This window comes from Gymnogyps californianus, chromosome 6 (assembly GCF_018139145.2).
Source record: "Gymnogyps californianus isolate 813 chromosome 6, ASM1813914v2, whole genome shotgun sequence".
NCBI classification, from domain to species: Eukaryota; Metazoa; Chordata; class Aves; order Accipitriformes; family Cathartidae; genus Gymnogyps; species Gymnogyps californianus.
Genome location: NC_059476.1, coordinates 32,662,104 through 32,686,653, shown reverse-complemented (window position 1 = coordinate 32,686,653; position 24,550 = coordinate 32,662,104). Strand labels below are relative to the sequence as shown.

At 39.8% G+C, this 24,550-nt stretch overlaps 1 long non-coding RNA gene across 2 annotated transcripts in view; it reads left to right on the top strand.

The window, feature by feature from the left end:
* Nucleotides 1-23,310, top strand: part of LOC127018091 (uncharacterized) — a 288,464-nt gene extending 265,154 nt beyond the window's left edge. For both annotated transcript variants that reach the window (XR_007766711.1, XR_007766710.1), the window contains exons 4-5: nucleotides 22,045-22,150; nucleotides 22,563-23,310. This is a non-coding gene — a long non-coding RNA (uncharacterized LOC127018091). The remainder of the gene's footprint in view (nucleotides 1-22,044; nucleotides 22,151-22,562) is intronic.
* The last annotated feature ends 1,240 nt before the right edge of the window (nucleotides 23,311-24,550 follow it).

The window sequence follows — 24,550 nt, the reverse complement described above, 5'->3', positions numbered from 1 at the left end:
TATTAAATATAATAATAATAATAAAGTAGAGATAAGCTTTCTTAGCTGGCATTACTTCAGATTCCGACGTATTTTTCCCCAGCTTCACTTCATTATAGCTCTATTTGGTAGTGCATAACCAGCATGTGTCACACTGAATGAAGGCTGGCTTCAGAATAACATGTCACTAAGATGATTGCTCTTGGAACACACAGTGCCCTTACTCTATAATTAAATGCAAAACCTGTGTGGAAAAAACTGATGTTAAAAGTCTTAGCTTATGCTCACCAGAGACTAGTAGTGCAGAGACAAATGCCGTCATACTAACTTTAATTGCTTCCTCTGTGCCTAGTTGCGGGAGTTTTGGCACCACGATACTCCTGCCGAGGATTATTAACCCACGGACTGAAGTGGATGTGGGGGTGAAATGGTGCACCCAGGGCTTGGCCTGCCGGGGAAGCGGTGCCAGCAGCAGCAGCCCTGGCTACCCGGAAGACAGGGGTGGGGAGGAAGGGATAACTGCGCCACTTGTGGAGAGGCAAATCTGACTCTTGAGGCTCCCTGTTGCTTCCCCTTCGTCTCCCTGGCTCGCTCTGCTCTGCCCTGCCTTTCCCGAGCAGGAGTGCTCGGCCTCCATCCAGCCTTCTCTCCTTGGAGCAGAGACGCTCACTTCTGCCTGTCTGGCTAAGGGAGGAGGAGGCAGCCCAGCGTACGCATGAGTATGGCACCAGGCTGACCTTTTTTTTCATCCAACTTTTAGGACTGGTCAAAATTTCAAAATTCAAAAATGAAAAAAAGGTAATAAAAATGTCATCCTCCATTTTCTATTTGGCGCTAATGAAACACCTTCCTGTTCGACTGAATTTTTAATAGACAAATCTTTAAGGGACAAAACTTTAATGATCTCATTATCTTTAAGGATACTAAAGACTCAGATCCCTAGAACAGCATTTTTAGACAAGTGCATTGGGAGAATGTTGTTCCAAGATAGGAACAAAAAAGGAGGGGACCATGCCAGGATTGCTGGCTGTCAGTGCTCTCCATCTTGTACTTTTTTACAATTCATTTCAAGTATGCTGAAAGATACCCTAATGGAATCAGTCCAATTTCAAGCTGAATGCAGAGTGTATCGTAATATTCTCCAGAAGTAAAATGTGTTTTAGGAAAGCTTAGAATTTTCCGAGTTTCTTTAGATTTACTTGAAGAAATCTGAAAAGAGGTAAATAATTTTAAACAGTGGTTTCTAACCCAACTTTTCCAGTCAGTACATCATGAACATTTAGATAAGTGAACTGGCTTCCTACAAGGTGAACAGAATGAAATTAGTTTTAAAAAATTAAAAATGTATCACGTTTTTCTCTTTTCAATTTTCCTTTGGCTGTCCCCTGATCTTCTTACTAGAAGTGAACAAAGTTTGTGTTCTTCCAGGACAGCTTGCAGACTTTCAGAGCAGAAGTTTCTATCTTTCTTTCCCTGTAATGATCCATTTTTCTTTTGTAAAGTTACCTTCATCCCTACCAGCCCTTCCATATACTCAGTTCTCATAAGTCGTAGCCACATCATACTTCAAATCAGTCCGGCATTTCAAGCCAGTAAGGTGCAAGCTCCTTAGACAGCCGACAGTATCTGTTTGTCTGATATACTATGTGTCCTCTCTTGAACTGGCTCTACCATTTCCAGAGCCATATTTTTTTCTGTCTCCTGAGACAAGACATTCACTTTTGACCTTGTCCCTGTCTTCTTTCTTCACACACAACTTTCGGTTTTCAGAAAGGCCATCTCAGTCATCTGTCATTTGGAGGAGGCCACTTGATTTCCTTCTTGGCTTAGCTTTAGAGTTACACAGTAGTAAATCAAACAGCAAAAATAGTCACCTCAGTCACCACCTCAGTCAAGACCAAGACCCACTGAGGTGTTCAGTGAGAGTTTTTTTTCCTCACACTACCTTTTAAAATCTTTAATTTCTGCTTTTTGACTGTTTTAAGTTGAGGAAGTCTAGTTTTGTACGAGGTTCAGCTCATAAAAGAATGATGCATGCTGCTGAAGCATGCAGTCAGTAGGAAATGAGTGGCTTTTATCAACTGATTTTTTTGGCTGATGAAAATAACAATGAAAAAAGAAGTGTGAATTTTGGCTGCGCTTCACTGCTATCAGTGTTCATTTCAGTTTTGACATTAAAATACTCTAAATGCCCAAGAAAATGTTCTGGTAGACACCAAGAAAATGATCTGAAAATTTCTGTGACATTGCCAGCTCCTTTTACTCCATTCCCTCACATCTCTGCAGAGATCTGAAGTAAAATTGTGCGAATGGATGAGCTCTGGCAGTCTTCTGGGGCAGGTTAGGTAAACCTTAAGGGTCAGATTTTGACTGGTCCTTAAACTGGTTTTCACCAGCAGGAAATACTGCAATTGATGTTTTTTTTAAAGCTCTAGCAAAGATACTTTTTTTTGCTGCCACTCCAGGTTATCAGTCAAGGGTCTTCATTGTCCTCCCTATGGGAGGTTTGCTGCATAGGGGAGGTCACCATGATGTAGGGCAACTGCCTGGGTTATATGTTGTTACCCTGCCTTGCTCTGTAATGGTTTTAGCCCATTTCCTTTGAATCCTGAGATACTGCAAAGCCCAACTGGTGTAGACCATATTCTAAAAGGCTTTCAACTAGGTTTATCAGCAAGAGCTCTTAAAAGCTCTTCTGGAGACAAAGGTGACATAGAATAAAAGGGAGGGTACTTTATGGATTAAAAAAAGTCTAAAAGTTGGGGAAAAAAGTGTATGAGTAAATGGTTGGTGAGGGGAGTCTCATGGTCATGAGGGGAGTCTTGGAGATGTGTGCTGGGATCTGTACTGCTCAACACACTTATAAATTATTTATAAAGGGAGTGACTTGTAAGGTGGCAAAATGTGCTGATGCTGGTAAGTTGCAGAGGGTGAAAAGACGAAACCTGGCTGTGAAGAACTGCATGAGGCCCTTACAAGAGTGGTTATTAAATTAGCAAGTAAAATTCAGTGTAAATAATTGTGAAGTGATGCATCTGGGGAAAAAAAAAGTCTTATCTTTACATACAATATAAGGTCTGAGCTGACCACTATTGTTTGGGAACAGAACCTTGGAGTAATGGTATTTCTATGAAAAAGCCAATTCAATGCTCCGTAGCAGCCAAAAAAAAAAAAAAAAGTGTTGGGAATTATAAGGATTTAATTAGGAAGCAAAGTAGAGAACATCATTGTGCCCCTGAATACTACTCAGATAAGCTTGTGTCTTGAATACTGCCTGCTTGTATGCAGTTCTGGTCTCTGTTTCAAAAAGGATAGTGTGAAAGTGGAAAAGATTTGGATCTTTCCATACAATTTTCCTATGTCTATCAGACTGTGAGGAAAGTTATTCAGATCAGTTAACAAATGTTCAAACTGAGAACCATCTTTAACTATTCTCCATGCCCCAGAATATGATTTTTTTTTTCCTCCCTTTTATAGTCGGGAACAGGTTTGTAAGCTTCTAGGTCTCTCTGAGGGCAATCACTATTGTCAGACTTCATCTGGATTTTTGAGAGCGCACATTGCTATTCAATTAGCATTTTGGCTCAGAGGTCAGCATGTGGCTGGGGTTGTGGAAGAAAAAGAGGGAAAGTACTCGTGCTGTACACCTTGCACCTGTCGTCACCTGCACATCTCTCACATGTCTGTGTGAAAGCCACATACATACCTCAGAGGGGCAAGTCCTTCACTGATTTCCAGCAGCATAATATTTAGGTAACTCTGAGGTTAAGAAATCATTAGGAAACTCTGCGGGGACTGGAGGGAACAAACTTACAGACAGCAATATTTAACAGAAGTGGTATCTACACCACCTCTTCTGTTTCCTTCATAAGTTTTTTCCACTCAGTAATAGTTGTTGGAATGTTAAAATAATGATGCCAAAGGCTTTAGATGGCAGACATAGTTCTCAGATAAATTATACATTTGTACCTGGGGAGCAGAGATTAGAACTGTACTGTATTTATTACAGAATTGCAAACCTTTTTCATGGCGAAAAGAGATTTCCTTTCACTAATATCAATAATACAGTTCATTTCTATTTCACAGTGAGTATTATCCTTATTGCTGTAATGTCATACCATCTCCTCTTAGATTGCTAGCCACTGGAAAGATTTTCAGACTGCATCACCTAAATTTTTCACCCCTGGTTCTCTCTTTAGTCTTTGTAATAAAGGAGCTGGATATCCAGCAGCTCTCTTGAAAGTCAGCTGGATGCTGCTGGGTGATCAGTCCTCTTAGGAATTAGTTTGTCAGCTTACAGATAAATTCAGGATTTGATAGACCACATGAAGGCTTCTTTGGTTAAACTTTGCCTCTTCCTATCCAGTCAGCAGCCAGTAGAGAGCAATATTGCACACACATGAGAAATTAGTTCACTACACTGTATTATTCTAAGGGGAATTAGCCACTATAATTATTGCTTTCCTTCTCCAGTACTGCTGTAATAACTAAGCTATACATAAAGGAGTTTAGGCTTTGCTAATTTTTTCATTCTTCTTAATACTTACTTTTTATCTTGTGTATAGTCAATGGCTTGTCAAACCTGAAGCTAATTTATTTGGTATTATATATTTAAAATGTTTTATTCTCTAAGAACCCACTAATGGGATGTAACACATAAAAATTAGATTAAAGAGCTATGGAAATAATCTTTTAATCAGCTAGTTGAATAAAGCTTTCTGCTTCTATGGTGAATTTATATAGGCTCCTTATTTTGTATAAACTAATATTATTTTCAGAATTCAATTTGGATTAGATTACCACACCGGGGCCACAAAATGGAAATGTGTGCGCGTATGTGTATTAGCACTTCAGGATCTCCTTCAACTAGTTTTTTGCCATCTCCTTCTTCAAATTTAGTCCTAATTTTTCCTGATATAATATTTATGTGATATATAAAATGTACAAGATGACTCCATTTCTGAAGTAAAATAGCTTATTACCTTAATACCTGTCCATAATCAGTTTTTAATCTAGAGTCTTCCAAGTAAAGAATGGATGATCAAACTTTAATAATTTATCCAATACATCCTGAAGTCCCTGAACATGGTGATAGAAAAGAACACTGGATCCACACTAAATATATCTATATAGTTTTTATAATAAATCCTCTGTTTGAGTGACCCTCAGTAACTGTTGCCCCGTCCTATCCCACACAGCAGCTTAAATAAGTCTCTACCAGATTTCAGATTCACCAAGGCCGAGGCAAGTCCTGCGTTTGCCCTCCAGGGCAAGGCAAGGCAAAGCAGCAAGGAAAGGTGCTTCAGGCGCAGAGTAAGACCCTTGTGCTCCATTGGAAGAATAAATAAAACCTCATTCCTGCGCTGAGTCCTGGACATGGGGTCCCTCTGTGTACCACGTACAGGATCAGCAGTTAAAAATGATAAAACTCTAACTCTGCCAGGGTCTCAGAGTCCCACTGGGCGAGGTCTGAAAAGTGCCTTCAGGCAGGGTGGAGCTGCGGTCTCTTCCTGAGCTATAGGCACTCATCCTGTGAGCATGTCATCTCTGTGCCTCACGGTGCAATGCAGACTTCACTGTGAAAGAGAGAAAATAAGTCTTTAAAAATAATCAGTAAAGCTGCTTCATCACGAACCTTTGATTCAATTTCCCAAAGGTTTTTAGTAAATTTGGAAGACAGAATTAAGGAGAGGGTTGGAGGGGGAAGGACTTACAGAGTTTACCCGCCTCCTTAGTACATGAATTGGAAAGAAAGTCACATGGAAAGTGAAGTAAGTCTATTGAGCATTGGGATACACTTCGCTGTATAACATGCAATAACCTTTTCTACTTGCCCTGGGAATGAAAAATGCATTCCTAATACTGATACCCAACACAAACAGGGGGACCTTTGAGAGCAAAATTCTTTGCCTCTCTCTATGAAAAGGCGATCCTCTTCATTCCAATATATTTTTTCATATAAATTCTTACAGACTTCCTCTATCTGTGAGTGAGAGAATCTAGGTGCTTATCAATAATATGATGGAGTTTCACCATAGAAACAATTCTTGTTTCATCATTTTCCCAGATGTTTTACAGCAGAAGGGAGTATATGCTTCTGCCTCAGTCTCTTCAGTGTCATGTCTGTCGTTTTAGTGCAAACCCACACTTCTCTGCAGTGATTTAACTTCCCCTTCCATGATGTTGTGGCGTCAGCCTGCTGTTGACAGGAGCTGAAGTACAGATGTGCACAGAAAGGCTTGTCCCCAGGCGCCCTCTCTGTGGGCAGCTGACTGCCAAATCGCTCCTGCTCATACTGCCTGCTTGCCCCGGCCAGGTGAGCTCTGCTGGTCACCACTTGCCACAGACATGTGCGAGCAGGGCGGGAGGAGATGTCAGCCTGTAAAGAATGGAAATGCACAGACCATAAACCAGTACTTGTCTTCTTTCATACATCTATTCTGGAACAGAAATGATTCTGAACCAAAAATGCCAACATCACTCCTCGTTTGGGTCCAGACTGTAAATGGCCTCTGTCTTCATGATGAGTATTTCAGGTCTAGCTTTAGGACGTGAGCATCTGCTCCTAGGAGCTGAAAGCCTGTCCCTTGCCTGACAAGAATACACTTAATGAAATTAAAGAGCAATGAAATCAGCTACATTACTCAAGATTATTACTTTCTGCCACATTGTGTATTCATACTATAATTTACCACCACAGGAGATCATAGGAACAAACTCTGGGTTTTACAAAGACCTTCGCGATGTTACGGCTATAATCAGAGTCAGCTACACCAACCGCCATAATGAGGGCAATCAAATCCCACACTTCAGCATGCAGCCTGATGCCTGCAGAGTCCACACTGAAATGACTCCCCTCCTCTTCCCAACCCACCTGGTAGACAGCGCACAACTGGTCATGTGAGTTACATGGATTTAGGATTTTATTAAAGCATCAAGAGCCAGGTGCTCCTGAAGGCAAGGGAGAAGATTAATGGGGTAAATGTCCATCAGATCCACAGCAAAAATTCCTTTGCTTTGGGAATTCCTGACAAATTATTGAAGAGCTATTGATTTAACAGATCATCTGTCAGAAAGAACATAGTAATGGCCCTCAAAGCAGAGAGAGATACAACAAAAGGAAAAAAATAAAAACGGGGGAAAGAGCAAGTATATGTCTGTTAACAGAAATAGACTTTACCACGTTTTTGCTGTTCCCATGGAAATCTTTCGCTGACTTCCATGGCATGCAGTTTTTTATCTCCAGATTTCGGGTGACCCCTTCCAGCTTCCATGAGTTGAGCCTTAGCTTGTAAGCTTGAGAGCACTGTCATTAGCATCTGGATACACAGCGTAAACCTCACATGCCCAAGAACATCTGGCTTGCTAGGAGTGGAGGAAGATGTTTCTTCTTTATAGAAACTGTCCAGCTCACCCAACAACATACACGGGTCACAGATGTGCACGACCAGCTGAAAAGAACAGTGTGTCCCTGTTTGAATCCTCAGAACTGGGCAACAAAGCTCAGCTTTAATGACTTCCCCTGCTGTCCCCATGCCTGTTTGCCACCCCCGCTGGGTAGCACACCTGATTGCTGGCCTCTGCTCATTCAGTCTTCCTTGAGGTCGACAACTTGTATCATATCCCTGGATAAAGGCAGCTCAGTATTTTGCTCTATTTGCTCTATTATTCAGGCTTTTCTTTTTTAGACACTGGTCTTTATTAAATTTTAATCTTCCAAGACATGATTGATACAATGACTGGAGAAAATAAAAGAAGACTGCAGAGCTTCCTTCTTAGGTCAAAAAGCTGTGACAGGATAACTTGGTGACATGGAGCAGAAGAGCTAACAAATCTTGCTCTCTCATTTCTCTTTCTCTCTGATGACCTATGAAATCTTTTCAAAAGCTCATTAGCTAAGCCAAGATTCTTACTGTCTTCATCAGCCTACCTAAATAAAGGCCAGAGATCTGGAAAGCATCCCAGGAGGGCATGTTGGACACCAGAATTTGAGAAACAGGGTCAGCTGGAAAGAGACTCACTACCATCTGTCTAATGTTTGTAACAGCAGACTTTCCTGTGAGGGTGTGGGAGCTGTGAGGTGTCTGCAGCGGCTAGAAGAAAAGGGAAGCCTGAGGTCTCTGCTGTGTTTTATTCTGAAAGTCTGTGCCTTTTTGTAACGAGGGGTCCTGGCTTCTACCTCTTTCTCAACACTTCCTTCTGTCAAAAAGAAAGAAAGATAACAGAGAAGTATTCTTAATGTTTAGCAAGACAAACATGTGAATAGGAAAAGAAATAAAGGGGCATCTAGCCAAGTCCTCTCCCACTCCCACTGCAGAATTCTGGCTTTTCTCTCCTTTTTAAAATGACTTCACTATATTGTTGGGGAGAGAGATGATGAACCACTGAAAATAATGTAGGATGACTTTCTAATAATTCAAATTTATGAATAGACCCAAGAGTAAATTAGGATGAATTTTTCAGGGAAAATGAATCTTAACAAATCTATGAGAAAAATGTATCTTTCAAAACTTTTTGAGAATTTCTTCCAATGACATACCTTTTGTTTGTCCTGGTTTCCATCCAGACTATTATGTAATTATAATAACTTTAAATGTTTGGTGTTCAGCTGCATCCCTAAGTCATTTGAAAATAAGCCTCTTAAAGAAGTCCTGCAGCCAGCCCTGTTTTGAGATACATATGGAGACACCTTTAGGTGAGGGAAGGTCAGGTCCTGTGTGGTTTGAGTATTCCCAATTCACATTTCTTTCAGAGGGAGGAGAGGGTTCTCAGAACTAAACAAAAGCCAACAACGCTCTCGGGAACCTTTTGTCCATTTAAAATTATCACTTGACATTAGCACAGCCTCAGTTTGCAGCCTTGAGACTACACTCATAACTCCAATGTTTTGAAATGTGTCTGTTTTCAAACAGGAATTTGCATTCAGTCTGAATTTATTGTGGGTTCCAGGTAAAGATACCCTTGGGGCTGAGAGTTTGATGCTCACAATGAATTCATTTAAAAGGAGACGAATGTTCAGATCACAGCATAGTCACTAGCAGTGTCTTTCTGACCTGCTTGGGATGCCTCCTGTGCAGTGGATGTCTCCCCAGCAAGCCTTCCCCCCCGCTCTGTGCTGCTCAAGCAGATTGCGATAGCTGTGTACATTCATAAATGCACAGAATTGGCTCACTATGCCCAATTTAAAATAAATCGCAGTGCAAAAAGCAAGTCAGTCAGGCTCTGACCAGAATTCAGGACCTACTTTGACAAGATTGCAAAGCAAGCAGCAGAAATTCACTGTTGTTTCCTTCATGTTCTTGACTTCTTTTTCCCTTGTATGTTTTCTGAATTGTGTTTAACAGTAGAACTGCTTCATGCTACAGCTTCTCCTTGCCTCTGAGGAAAGCTCCAGGGGCTTCATCTAGACAAAAGCAAAAGATTTGTACTATGAAGGTCTAGGGAGAGATTCAGAGGACTGAAGTTGTCACTAAGCACCTGCAGAGGTGAGAGAAGCAAAGCTTGAGAGGCAGAGAACATCCCCAGCATAAAAAGAATGAGAGAAAAAGAGAGAGATGGCCAGCAGGGATGATATGGGGATCTGCTGGGGCAGGAAGGGAGGCAATCCGGAACAAATTTCTCCTTTTAGCTCATGGTATTATAAAAGGTTGTTTTGAATTCTTATTTCAGATTTAAAGTAGTTAAACTAATCAAATGTGACCAATTGGTTGAATAAATAGAATTGTACTGCTGTCATTTACTGAAATAAAAAACCTTACCAATTTATTCTGATGATCACCTGCGTATCGGTGTGAACAATAGTCACTCACAATTAAAATCATAAGCCCAGTACTTAATCTACATTAACTGCCATTTATTTTTCTCGCTCCCCTTAGGCTTGCCAGTCCTCTGAGACAAATCTTCTGTGCCTCTGTGACTGTCTCATACAGCAACCAGACTGGCAGGGTTCTGTTGAAGGCGCAGCCCAGCTCTGTCCCTACGCTCCACTTGCTTTCAGTGTAGGGCAGTGGTTTCTCTACCTTGTGCATCATTATTCCCAGGCTGCCGCAGTGATTCCACAATGTCAGTTCAGAGCCTTAATACAAAGAGAAGAGAAAGAAAAATAGATATTGCTGTTGTTTGAAAGTTCAGTACACCCACACGATTTTAATTTATTAGCACTATGATGTCAGAAGTCACTATGATTGCAAAAAATCTGTGGGCTAGTATGTGTTTCTGACGTACTTCATGTACAGCCTACATGTACAATATAGGTACACTAGAAAATGACAAAATAGTTCAACACAGTGAATAATCAAATTTCGCATAAAAATAGTATTTAAAAAACCCAGGGTATTAAGAAACATGGAAATGATCAGCTATGCAATTTCACATTGATTCAATTCCATTTACAGCTCATAAATTCACTTAACATTTCCGCACGCTTTTGACTTTGTGCATTCCCACAGCACTTACATTCTGATTCAGAGGAGACGCTCACAGACTCTTACTACAGCCTGTATTTATGACAACAGTGATGTGAATATGTAAATGTTGCTACCTTCTTTTTAAGCCTGCGTGGTCACCAAAGTACAGAGCTCTGCGGTTACTGTGCGATAGCTCTGACAGAGAGCGTCCCAGGGAGCAGAATCAAGAGATCAGCGAGGACAGCATAGTCATCCTTGTGTAAATGTTAACAGAGGGTAGCTAGCTGCAGCCGATGTGCTCCCTTCCCGGGAACGTGCAGTAGCTCCTGCTGACATTTGCATCCACCATATGGCGGAGCGCAGCATGGCCATCCAGGGCAGAGCTCCTCACCTTAAAAACAATATGGCTGCCCTTGAGTTGATTCATGGCTTGTAGTTCTGACACCCTGTACTGCTAGGGGCCTCTCTTTACACTATACAAGCCCATCTCTTTTTTCAGGGAATGCTATTATCACTATTAATACTCTGGAAACATGTACTCTGCGTACATACAATCGACACAAAGCCAAATAAAAAAAAGGGCAATTGGGTGAAACAGGTGGCTGTTTGTGGTTGTTGTGGAACGCAGGCATGAACGTGAGTTTTCCGCGTGTGTACGTGCATGCTCTCTTTAGCAGATGCAAAGTCAAGTCCTACCACTTCAGACTAATAGCTCATCTTGTTTCTTGTAGGAAGTCATAACCTTGTCTTCCATTTAACAGTGGGGTCCGCAATGGAAATTGCTATAGTGATAGAAAAAATACAATCGTTTTGATGTTTTCTTTAGGAGGGAAGTATAACTGTGTGAATGCGCTCATTTATCCAGAATTCTGTGTGTAAGAGAAATAACAAAAATAAGATACATTTTCCTAAGACTCTGGGGAGCAGCATATTACAGATTTAATACCCACAGTATAATCCATAGAATAATCTGCGGAAAATCTATTATTTCAAATATATTTTACTTGTTATCATAAAAGCAAAATACATTATATACCACAATGTGAATGTTATGTATTAATATATTTTTAATTAGATAGAAAGGTTTACTTTAGAAAAAAAAAATTGGTAAAATAAAATAAAAATATGTGACGGTTTTACATTGCAAATATATTTTCCTATTTTATTATGCCTGTAAATTCATCTCAGCAGCAGCTAAAGCAAACAACAGAGAAAAGTTACATATTTATAGTTGCCACAGCAATTAGTTAGGAATAAGGAAGTCTTAAGCTCCTTATGTGCATATAGTGAAGGCCATGACATTTCAAGGTAATTTTGAAGGCAAGCTCTTTTACAAAGATTTTGAAATGCATTGATAGCCTTATCCAGCTCATGAGTGGACTAGTTGTTGCACATCAAAAACAATCCCTTCCCTTGGAGTTGTCTTCCTCTCACAGTTAGCATCCTTGCTGCACCTTCTTCTTAGTTCACTTTTACAAAGAACAGATGTGGAGATAAAACTAATCTGTCACCTTCAGAGCCGTTTCTTACAGGTCAAAGCTAAAGGATTTTAATGAAATATTACAATGAAAAACATACCACTAGCTATGTAAATTCTTAGGTGTGGATAAACAGAGGTTATCACCTGCTACTGCTGTGAATCTGGCATCTTTTGAATGCGTAATTCTCTTTTAAAAGAAAAAGCAAGAATTACAGTTAATTCTGTCCTGTACATTGCACCAGGAGTGATATGAGTCTTGTTAGTACATACGGATTTATGAGAGAACATACAGTCCTTGAGAAGAAAAATCTCTTAAATTATTACATTTTACCTCTCTAACCTTTGTTCTTATGCAAGGTCAAACTGCATATTTAAAATGTGTACCTGTCACATACTTTCTTTAAAGATTAAGACTGCTGAAGGTTGGGCTATGCTGAATTTGCCACCCTGAACACTGAAAGCAGCATGAGGGGTTTGTCAGGTCAGGATTCCAATTTGCCTGAGAGACAAGAAATGATTGCTTTTTATGGCACTCAGATCCCCATCCCCATTAAGGCAAACAGAAATTTTATCCATCAGATGCTATTTAAAAGTAAGCAAACCTTTCTTAACCATTCAGTATTCTTCTCTTGATGAAACTAATTAGCTATGCATAGAAGTAGCAAAGAAATAGCCAAATAATTATGTTATTTGTACTAGTGGAAGAAGAAATTAAATGTGAAGCAGCTAAAGAAAAGGAGACAGTGGAGACAAAAGGGAAAGGGAGAAGGCAAGAGGAATGGAAGGGAACTTAATTTCTTATTTTCCTCTCACAGTCATTTGTGTGTTGTAGTAGCCCATTTTGGTATAAAATTTTGCAGTATATTGAAAGTGATCAGCTATGCGTGCGGGAAGATACACTAAATCTAATTTCTCATTGACAGATAGAAGTAGCACTTTCTGAATCTGCAGGAAGGTTGTCAGGGAAGTGCGTGAAAAGGCAGGGTTTACCTGAAGCCTAACCATGAACAAATTTAGGCAACTTTAGGCTTAATGAACAGGTTTGCTTTTAAAATTTACCCTTTCATAAAATTTTTCATTAGAAATGCCCAAGCATCCCCTGCCACCCCAGCAATGAAACGAAGCTTTCCCATCCTGTCAGAGAAATGCCAGCAGTGCTGCTAGATCCTGGGGGCCCATCTAGTGCGGGCCTCGCTCCCAACAGGAGATGATTTGGTGAGAAACTATTTCCTAAGCACAGAGGAACACTGTGGTTTAGTAGAGGTGACTCCATGATAATTTCTGGGAAATGGCAACTCATTTAAAAAAGGATTATGGTAGAGTCTAGTATAAATGAAGACGCTTATTTCTTATAAGACTGTCTACTGCTTCTCTTTACTGATCTGGATTTCAGGTATCAATTCATAATAAGGTTAGAATGAGATGGAAGGAAATTCAAGTTTAATCTGATTTTGACACACAGTAATTAGGCACTCCCCAAGAAGCAGACGGTTTTTGTATTGTAATTATAGTGCCCCCAAATGATCACTAAAACAATACTCACCGATTCCTCTGTGACATGTCTTGACAGATTCATAAATTGGAGGAAAGAAAACTTTCTTGGGTCCCTTACTGCTGCTGTATTCTTACGTTTCATTTGGAAAACGCACTTGTGCGTATACATTAATGACTTTTCCTGCTTGAATTCAGTTACTGGGAGCGCCCTGCGAGAGTAAAACCTTACATTTTTCCTCTCAGCAGGCACCTGGGACCTGGTTCTGCAAATGCAGTGTGGGTAGGATTTCTATGTGCAGGGCATAGTGCATTGGTTTCCAAGGAGACAAGTACATCGTGCTTGGGGTAACGGAGATCTTGGGAGAGTGAGATTGGGTAGAACAGTCCTCTGTTTATCAGTTTGCTCACTGATTAGGAATATAAAGTAAGAGCCTCACAGCTTTCTAATGACTTTACAGCTGGCGGGCATTTACCAGCATCTGTGGCAGTGATCAATGCACAGCACCAATGTCGAGCCGCTTTACTTCCGAATTATTTCCTTGAAAGAGCTATATGTGTGGGGCCTCCTTGCACGTTAGAAATTATCATGATCATCAATATTAAGAAATGCTCAAGATGCATATTTTTCCTCTTTTTGCTGTTCAGCCTAACACCGGCCAGCGGTGGGATTGCAGTGATTGCGCTGCACAGACACACAGAGCTGCTCCTTGCTCCTGTGCCACCGACCCACTTTCGGTCTGGAATAATCTCTAGCAGTGTAAACAGCAGTATGTGGCAGGACTCAGCTTAGTGAAGCAACACTGGTCTCTGTCATCGAGAACCAGAATAAAACCCCAATGTAGACACAGCCTTTAATGCAGCAAAAGCTTGTGGTGAAAATCCCCTGGACAAGCACTGGAAGCGGACTTGCAATGATCTCACTAGAAGTTAAATAGAAGTGCTGTCTAGACACCTTGTTCTGAAATAATCTTTTATTCTGTGAACAATTTAAATGGATTTTCTGGTCACATTAAGCCTGAGTTTGTGTGCCTGTGAACATATATATTAAATAAGGTACAGAGCTGGAAAACTCAGTGTTTTGAATTGTATCTAGCAGAGATACAGTGTAAAAACTCAATGTCTCTATGGCTGTAGTGTCAAGCTATACTACAGCTGAATGGAAACTTTTTTATTCCTCTTCAAAAAATGAAGTTACTTGTATTTTGGTAGGTGTAACTGAAGGGAGTGCACAAAACTGTGCAGTGATGTAGCTGCCAGGTAATAGGAGACAGATATGGACTATAAAAGCAATCACAGTCCCATCACAAGGTAGGTTGCAAAATCTGGATTTTTCCTTACGCTGTGAATTCAAACAGTAGAACTGTCTGGAGCAGATCAGTAAGTAGCTGTAAAATACACATTCACTACCAGGTGCTGCTTTTAATTCCTTTGATGTATTATGTCTGTCAGCTTATGCATTCTCCATTCACATTGCCCTCCAGAATCCAGCTGAAGTGTAGATAATGTGGATAGTCATGGGTTTTTTTAACCTGTTGATAGATAATAATGTATTTATTAAATGACTTATAAGAAATCAGACCTTTCTAATGCACTGGTTTAATAGAGAAGGTTAGCATAATAACTCAGTTTCTTATATGTGCCCAGATGACAATGCTGTGAATTCTCTTCTCTCTCAACTTAATTCAAGGATCATTTCCACAACTTGATTTACTCTTGTACCTTCTCCAGATATGTTGATTGAGGTAATAGATGGGCAAAGAAAAACAAATCAATGCTCACTTCATAGTATATGCTATATTTTGCTCAGGCTAAATTATATGTAGTATTCTAAGTACATTTTTCTTGCTTGAAGAACAATAAATGGAAAAGACAAGCCTTTGGGTTGAGTAGTTGCATAGAGCATTTTCTGTAGAAGACTGCAGCTTATTCTAAAATTCTGCAGAAATTACTGTAAAGGAAAGTCTACACATAGCATGAAAAACAGCATGAAAGAGCATGAAAGAGAATGAAAGCCTCTTCTAACACAAAAAATTACTCATCAGGGCTCATGGTTGAATACGGGCGTGGATACGTTCAGATGGCGCTCAGTGCTCAGTACACAAAGTATAATCTTTCTGTATTAGGAATGTCAGGAGACAGTCATGCTTGCTGCATTGTACGTGGATTGTGGGCTGATGTTGCCTGTAAAGAGCATTCAATCTAATAGTAAATGCATGGGACAATTCTAAGTTAGTAAACACCACAGAGTGTGTATAAATGTCTTCACAGGGAAGAGAGAGCAAATGTTGTGAGGGGAGGAGGGTGAGCAATGTATGGGATGAACGTCTGTGCGTGAACGGGAGGATGGAGGAGAGTAAAGTGAACTTTCTGAATGAAGCACATCAGAGCACGTTAGCAGGAATTTATTTTGCAGTGCTCATGTTCTTTTTGCAAACATGCCAAGGCAGCTAGGCACATTTTGAAATCCCATACAGGTTGCTATTATGTCTTTTGAAAACCTGCTGATTTGGAATGCATATGGTCATTTCAAAACCATAGCTTTGGCAGAGCACTGTGATCACAGGAGGACGATCATTACTGTGTTTACAGTTGTTACCATGCCAATGTGATACTATATGAGATGGAAGTGCTGAATGTAAGTCTTTTATAGTTGTATTGAACAGTTAAATAAAAGGATGATTTGAACATTCTGAGCATTACTGTTCTCAGGTATTTTGAAGGAAAATGTCTTTCCAATTGCATGAAATATTTCATGGCTTCAGGTTGACTTCCTCAGAATTTCATTGAAGAAAAAGACAGCATTCCTGCGAGAGCAAACATTACAGTTTAGCATTGCAAAACACAGCACTTCAAGTACCATTTCAAATGGGATAAAAAGGAAATCTTTATAACTGGGAAAGGAAGAGGCAACATCAGAAGAAAAATGAAAATGGAATGTTTGCATGAGGCGCAAACTTTCCCTCACCCCTGCTCCTGCTCACTTCTTTGGGAAACACCCTCATATCTGACCTGATTTTAGAAGAGAAAGAGATGTTATATCTTCTACTAGCAAAAAAACCCGTGTATTTTTAATTACCTTTAACAAGAAGCTGATATTTGTTTCAGTGTTTTTGAAAGTGATGTCACTAGTCTAATCTATGAAGATAGTTTATAGTGGTCTTAAATGGGATTAAGCGCTGTGTCTTCTTCCAATCTCATTCTCCTAGGGTGATGGTAAGTAATATAGATCAGGTCATATTCATGTTGCTGCAGCTGGATATTTATCCATTCAAGGTAGTTGTCAATCAAGAGTTGGATTTCCTGACAAGCAGGACTTTAAAACAACATTAGAGAGGTATCTTGCAATGCAGCAGGTAGAAGGGTGTCACGGTTTCCCTGGCTGCTAGAGCACAGGTCCAAAATCCCCCCGCCATCCCGTCAGCTCCTGTGTGAGTTGAAGGCAGCCAGTTCCCTGCAGTGAGGCCAGGCTAGGTTAAGTGCTAGGAGGACAGCAGGGCAGTGGGCAGCCTTCCACCAGATGGTACAAACGAGCAATCTCTGCACTAGATGAGTGAATTCTGGAAGAGATCCCCAATGTGCAAAGTTAATCAAGTTCTGGCCTAATTAAACCACATTACTGCTGTTTTGTCTTTCTTCCTGTGGTGTCCAAGACAATAAGCTACAATAAAGAAGGCCTGGCAGTGTAGTTTTATACATCTCTTAACAGGTCAAATAACTTTGGTATATGAGTGTTGATCACATGGAGAGACAAAAGGCTAAGATTTGTTAACTTTATCCCTCCTGCCAAGTTAATTTTAGTACCTTTTTGACAGTGCTAATTAAACCATATTTCATTCTTTTCCATTCAGTAGTAGCTAAATATTAACAAACGGAACTATTGAACAGCTGAAACCTGTTTAAAATTACTTCTACTTTGTCATATACAAAATTTTGTGATGTATAGAACATTTTAAAGTCAAAGTTTCTGTTTTAAAAAAACTCAAATGTATTTATGCTGTCAATCTCTACAAGATCTCTAATGATCACCTAAACACGCTGAGCACCACTACACTATACTTTCTTTGTATTTCTTCTGGCTTGTAGAGGAATACAGACAATTCAATGGTGTTCAATGGCTGATGTAAAATATATCAATGAATTTTCCCTTTATTCCTTTCACAGTACTGTAGCAATAACTGTAACAACATAAAATATTTAAGAAAGTGATGTAATTTTGGACAAACAGAACTGACAGAGAGAAATTATTAATGAATAATAGTTAATTCTTAGTTTATTTCTACTGAAATAAAACTCATAGCTTAATTCCAGTTTTCTTTATCTCACCAGACAGTGTAAAAGTGTAATGTTGGCTTGTCCTGTAATTTTCTTGTGAGTTTTCCATACCTGGTGTTTCTCTGTAAGTCCAGAATTCACCCAGAATCTCAGCTTGGCTTTCTTTTGTTTTCTTTTCAAGCAAGTCTTTGGTTTGCTACAGGGAAAAACTTGAAAACCAGCTATAATTTCTCAACAGCTAATAGACTAAACGATTAAAAGAATTCAGAATACAATTAGTTTTTAGTATTGTGATCTCATGCTTTGGAAATAATCTTGTTCATGAATTTTCGCTATTTACGTTTACCAATGTAAGACAGTCAATGCAAGACTAGAACCATTTTTTTTCTTTGGTAAATGGCAGAAGAGTCCTCTGCCTGGAATTCTTATTCAGTTTTCACCCCAAAACATCTTGGAAAGAAATGGCAGGTGCCTTAAAATATGGACCAGATTATAGTCTTGTATTAAAGTAAATCAGGTACAATTAGTCTGAAAGCAGGAGAATAAAAATTATATTAACTCTTATGAGCATAAGAGGTCCATAATGTGGTCCTTTGTTTTCATTCTGTCTGTGGTGTGCAAAGTATGTTATTTCTTACTTCTATAGTGCATTTGTTTTAGTAACCACTGTTACCTCTTAATTAATACATCAAATACCAGAATATCTAGCTACTAAAATTGTTCTGATTTTTCCCCGTAAGCTAAAGTCTTCCCTCTCCTAGGAGCACATCACAAAAAAACCCAGAAATGAATGACCTAATATTTTTATCTGAGGGTGATGAGAATTCATACTCGTTCTTCTTAATCACTCAGGAAATAGTGAGCCACTTTCAATTGCCTAACTGCTGGAACCACGACGCAGAATGAACTGCCACTACAGAGCGGCAGGTTTCTGGTTACTTCCACTTTGGGTTTCTGACACTAGAGACTCCTGAGGGGTTTGGCTTTCACAGAGCAGCTGCTCAATAATTTGAGACCTGAAAACTATCAAAAAAAAATCTGAAAGCCTGCTACCTGAAAAAAAGCTACCTTCTGAGAAATGGGAACCCAAAACTGAAGGCCACCTACATCAAGAGTACTTTTCAAAAGCTTAGGATCCATACAGCTACTTTAAACATTTTGCCCTGGCAAGTCCATCTTCAATTTGTCCACAAATTTATCATATCTAAAAGATATGCAGTGCATATGTGAGAGTCTCTTACAGGGTCACCATAACTGAAAATTATGGTTTCACTGATGAGCTACAGGAGGCCCCAGACTGGCTTCCCCTGAGCAGTTTGGCCACCGGGGACTGTCTACAACCTCTTTCTTGGTCCTGCTGTATCCCCCTGAATTTGTGCCGCAGAAACACTGCTCCCCATATCTCTCCATTAGACTGCTCTGGGATCCAGGACCTGAAGCATCCAGAGTAGTCAGATAGGGGAGGGAGGGGAGGAGAAGAGATGGAATTTTGTCAATAATCAGATGAATTCCCATCAAAAAAAACACTTTATGTTTGGTGAAACTTCTTGGAAGGGTAGAGTTTTCTAATGAAATGCTTTTGGTTGATTAAACACAGATTAATCAGAATATTTTTGACCATCTAATTAGCCAGAAGGAGAGGCCATCAAATGTTGAGGAATCACTCCAATAATGAGACGAATTTGCATTAAAAGGCTCATCAGTCTCATAGTGGCAGAAAGAACGGTATATGAAAGCCATGACAATTTAGCAGGTTAGCTCTGAGTATTGAAGTGACAGATATAATTTAGAAAGAAATGTTCTTATATCCTTTATTAACTAGTTTTATGGTGCTTTACTAAAGAAATCTGCCATCTCTAGTTATGCTAGATGTCCATTCATCTGTCTGTGAACTTCTCTTTGAAGTTGATTAGCCTGACAGTAGGATAGACCTCAGACAACTGTTACTATCAACGTACACAAAAACATGTGCCCAGGTAAATTCATGCCCTCTTAGAGGGAAGACTACGATGGCAGCTCAACCCTGCTGGGAGACTCAAGAGAATCAGCTCTTGAGAAACCCGCAGAAAAGTAGCCCACGTAAATGCTGCTAATTGTGCAACTGCCTTTTTCTTGTCTGGTTTACTATCATTGATTAGCAGAAATGTGTTAATCTCAAACTTCTAAGTTTTGCTGAGAAAGAAGAAAGGCTGCTAGGTGAAAAGAAAACCCAAATCAACTGACCAAATGCTGCAGGCCCCCTCCACTATACAGGTTATAGTAACAACCCAAGAGGTGGTTTCCAAGGCTTGGCACTTTTGCCATGCCAGCTGTAGGCACGTTTTGATCAGATTGGTGGCTATCTTGACAAGTCATGCAAATCTTGTGATGACACAAGGGACTGGATATTTGTTGTCAGATGGTATTTTCTTTTCTATTTCCTCCCTCTTTCCCTGGTCCTTTCTCTTGCTTCCAGGATTTTAAAACATTTGAAATGACAGTGTCAGAAATGACATAAAACTACATCCTGCAGGATGTTACCACCACAGGAAAAGATGACTGAGGCAAGCTCAGGCTGTCTGAACTTCTACGAGAGTACTGTCATGTCTCATTCATTCCCTGATCACAGCTGCAGGACCAATGATTTTTCCTAGCACTGTGGTTTATTTTTTCAGGGAAGGCTCATTTAAATGATAATAATAATAGAAGCAAATGAGTTTGGACCTGTTGAACTGAAATGGAACCATTTGGGTTTCTGATTTATTTTCTGTTCGGTAATTCAAGAGCTATATGTATTCTGGCTCTGAGTGTTCTTTCTTCTGATGGGACTCACAGAAGTGTGTATTTAGACTGGGTAGCCTTCTGTAGCCCTGTATCTCAGCTTCTCTACACCAACGTGCTGATGCATTGAGATCAGACACGATGAGGTTCCTCTGCTCCCTCTTAGACTGCAGAGTCTCTGGTAGGTGGGTCAGAAAGCCAGGCATTGCCTTTATGACCATACAGTCTGACCTCAGGCATCACACAAAACTATTGCCTTCCTGCAATAACACATCCTTTCTCTCACATGAGTTATATTTGTTGCATTATCGCTTTATTCTGTAACACATTTTCTCTCTGTCCTTTATCAGCTGTGGTTGTTGCAGCCTTCCATGGGCTAAATGAAAGAGAACACAATAAGCACTAAGGGAGATGTCATGGCCCTTCCACACATTCATTCTCAGCAAGTTTTTGTGCAAGAGGTGAGAAAAGGGCCGTGATCTGTATACAAAATTCATATGGTGGGGGAGTAACATGGTAGCTACAAGATTCAATAGCATTTACTCAGGGAATGCTTTTGAATCGAGAGGATCACAGAGTACAATCTATAAGGATACACATCTCAAGGGGGAAAGAAAAAATGCCGCTAGGGTTATACTGCTAGTTTTCTTGTCAAGAAAAAAGATAGCAAGTGTGCAATGTTCAAGGGGACTGAGGAAGTCCAGTAAGCCTGTAATAATAGGTGCCTTGAAGGATTACACAGATCAAGTAAACCAACTGGACAAGTTTTATAGATGTTATTTCTCATTCCTTGAGTCTACTGCTTCTGAAAATAGTTTTAGTTCTGCAGCACACGAGGCAAGAAGCTGCTGTCATCTTAACCTGAGGAAAAGTGAGAATTACAAAAATAAAAATTAGATTAGAAAAGGAAAGAAGAAATAAGACAAGCTTTTATTCAGATTGTGGGCCCTTGCTTCCCTCTCACTCTGACTAGAGAAGAGCTCCAGAGAAGTCAAGGTGTTGATAAAGTTAAAGCAAGAAGGGGAGACTTAGTCATTTTATTTCATTTTCTAATGAAACATGTCCCTCTTTGGAGGTAAAATATGTTAGTGATTAAAGGAATAACAGGAAAACTAACCATGAGGTTATAGAAAAGTGTTGAAGACCACCTCATAATTGTAGCAAGCCTGGACAATGAGTGACAAGGTTAGCAGACTGCCGTAGGAGCTGGAGCACAGGAGCACTCCTCCTGCTGTTCACTGCTCCCAAAGATGCAGTCAGTGCCAGCTTCTGATCTACTTTTTTCTGCCAGTGCTTCTCTTTCTTCCTCCTTCCACCAAACTTCAGCTGGTGAAGTTTCCATGTTTTCATTACTGAAGACTGAAGGCCGCTCTATGGCTGGAACAAGACATAAGAAAATGTATTTACAGTGCTGCAGAAGCTTATTTAGTGGGCACTTTTGCAAACAGGGGTCCAGAAGCAGGAAAAAAAAAAAAATAGTATAACGCTTAAAAATGGATTTAAAAGAATTGATAGGAAGACTCGTACAAGAAACTTTAAAAAATCAGTCCTTAAAAATAAGATATTCTATAATCTAGTGGAATATGATTTCCTATGAGCTCATACCTGATGCTCTTCTAATCCTTATTTGTCTTCACCCCTTGCTTCTTGTAGCTAACATGCCCATCAGCTGCTGTGTGAATCCTATGAGACTTCCTGGTTGGTTCCTGACTTTGCAGGATAAATGTACACTGAGTTGTAACTGACTTTCCTCCAGAAAGTAAGTAATTGTCTCTATTTGACACAGTCACTAACTAATGTTTTTAGGGACTGGATATACTTGAAAGTTACCTCTGTTGAATTTGAAATTGCCCAAACAGTGCCAAAAATTATTAGTGAACGGACTGGAACAGACACACATATATAGACAGTGCAAGTTGTGGTTTTGCTGGAAACCAGAATAAAAATTATGTTAACAAGATGTCACTTTAAAGAAGGGCCATCTTGGGAAGTGTTGATTATCTTCTCCCATGTGTTGTAAGTCAGGGTTTGCTTGTCCAAAAAGAAGAGACAGGTTGTTAAAGAGTTTGCTTTATCTTGCTCATCACGTATATATTTTAGTTAGGGATTAAAATAAAATATTTAAGGTACCAGAAAGACAAGATGACTTGCAGTGACTGTTCCCCCAACAGACTTTTTCCAGACTGCTCACATATGTTGGTGAAACAAAGTGGCACGTTTACTGAAGTAAAAAGACTCGGCGCCAGAGGGCTGTAGGACACATTGCTTCCTCCCATAAGGCTGCAGATACCTGCCGCAAGACACGCTCATCACTTCGCTATACCTTTCCTTAAATAATAAATGTAATTACTGTTTTTTCCTGGCCTACATGGCTAGGACTGCTGGGCTTTCATCTGAGTTATGGTTTTGAGCAGGTTGATGGGTTCAGTTTCAACGAGAGCTTGCTGATACCTGCTATGCTTACTCATGGGATCAGACATTACCCAAGACCTGTATTTTAAATAAAATCATGGTATACATTTTATCATGAAGGAAAAAATTATTCTTGTCAGGAATAATTTTTTTAAAATCCAGCCTATAATTTATATTCTTTTTGTTGCCAGTTATCTATAATAAGTTTGAAATTATCCTGAATGTAATATAGTTATTCTAACTATCAGTTGAGTAATTTCCATGAATAATTCTTGGCTTAGGGTTTGTTTCATTTGCGAAATTCAAACAGGCCAGGTAACTGTCTGTTCTCTGTCCAGCTAAACTCTTCAGAATGATCTTTCTGCTAAATCCAGGTAAAAGTTCAAAAATCTCTCTTTGAGTGGTCCCTAATACTTGTTCATGATGCATTTTATTCACCTACTTAGAAAAGGTACACAGGAAATGTGAACACAGTAGAAGTAAACTAATGTGTTCATGCAAATAAATGTTCATGGTTAAAAAAAACACGCATGCTTTCTTGCCTCGTGTTTTGTGTTTATAAAAAATGTAAGTGGCATAGACAACTGTAAGAACGTAAATTTCTGTTAAAACAGTCAAATTAAGAACTGGATGGTCTTGGGGAGATGTTACGGAACTAAATATGAGGTACTGGGCTCTCTAAAAGAATAAGTTGATTAAATGAGGTCAGAGCAGCTGATCCAGTGGTGTCTCCTTGTTTCAAATCTTTTGATTTAGCTATGGCATAGGAAAGGTATACACCTATATATCTAAGATATGTCTTGCACTTAACTTCCCAATGGTATTTAGCATTAATGGGAAAAGAGCAACTACATTTTAAAGTGGTTTCTACTATAAGGTAGTGGCAATATCGATGCACTCTTGCAGTCTGTCTATAAATACAGTACCTGTATGTAGTAGGTACAAAAATTCCGTATGTACTGAAGCTAAGAAAATAAATTTGTGGCATACTATGATTAGAAAAAAGCTGCCATTTGAAGATGCTTAGAGGTTTGGAGCGTTAGCATTAGTCCTGGGAGAGAGGGATTGCGATAAGGCAATTATAGATGCGTGCTAAATTAATTAATCCCACAGCTTTATCACACAGCTGATGTTTTTGAGAAATAATTGCAGGAAAAAAGTTTCTCTTAGTCATTCACATATGGGATTTTCTGTTCAGTGATATGGCTGAACTGCAAGCTTCTGAATGTGCTCAAAACCAAAAGAGAAGCGTATCAGAGATGGAAAAGCGGATGAATACCCATTGAGAACTACAAGGGCATTGCCAGGGCACACAGAGATGAAGTTAGAAAAGCAAAAGCTCAGCTCGAATTGAAATTGGCCAGAGATGTCAAAAACTACAAGAAAGGGTTCTTCAGGTATGTAAACAACAAGCAGAAACAGAAGGAAAATATTGGCCTGCTGTTAAACAGGAGGGGTGAATTAGTCACCAACAACGCTGAAAAGGCAGAGGTTTTCAACACCTTCTTCACCTCTGTCTTTACCAGCACTGTTGCGCCCCAGGCCTTGGGAACAAAAATCCAGGTTGATGCAAAAACAGACCCACCGTCAGTGAAAGAAGAGTTGGTATGCGAACTATTACAGGAGCTTGACCCCTACAAATCGATGGGCCCTGACAATATCCACCCAAGGGTGTTAAGAGAGCTGGCTGACGCCATTGCGAGGCTGCTCTCCGTGATCTTTGAGAAGTCGTGGAGATCAGGGGACG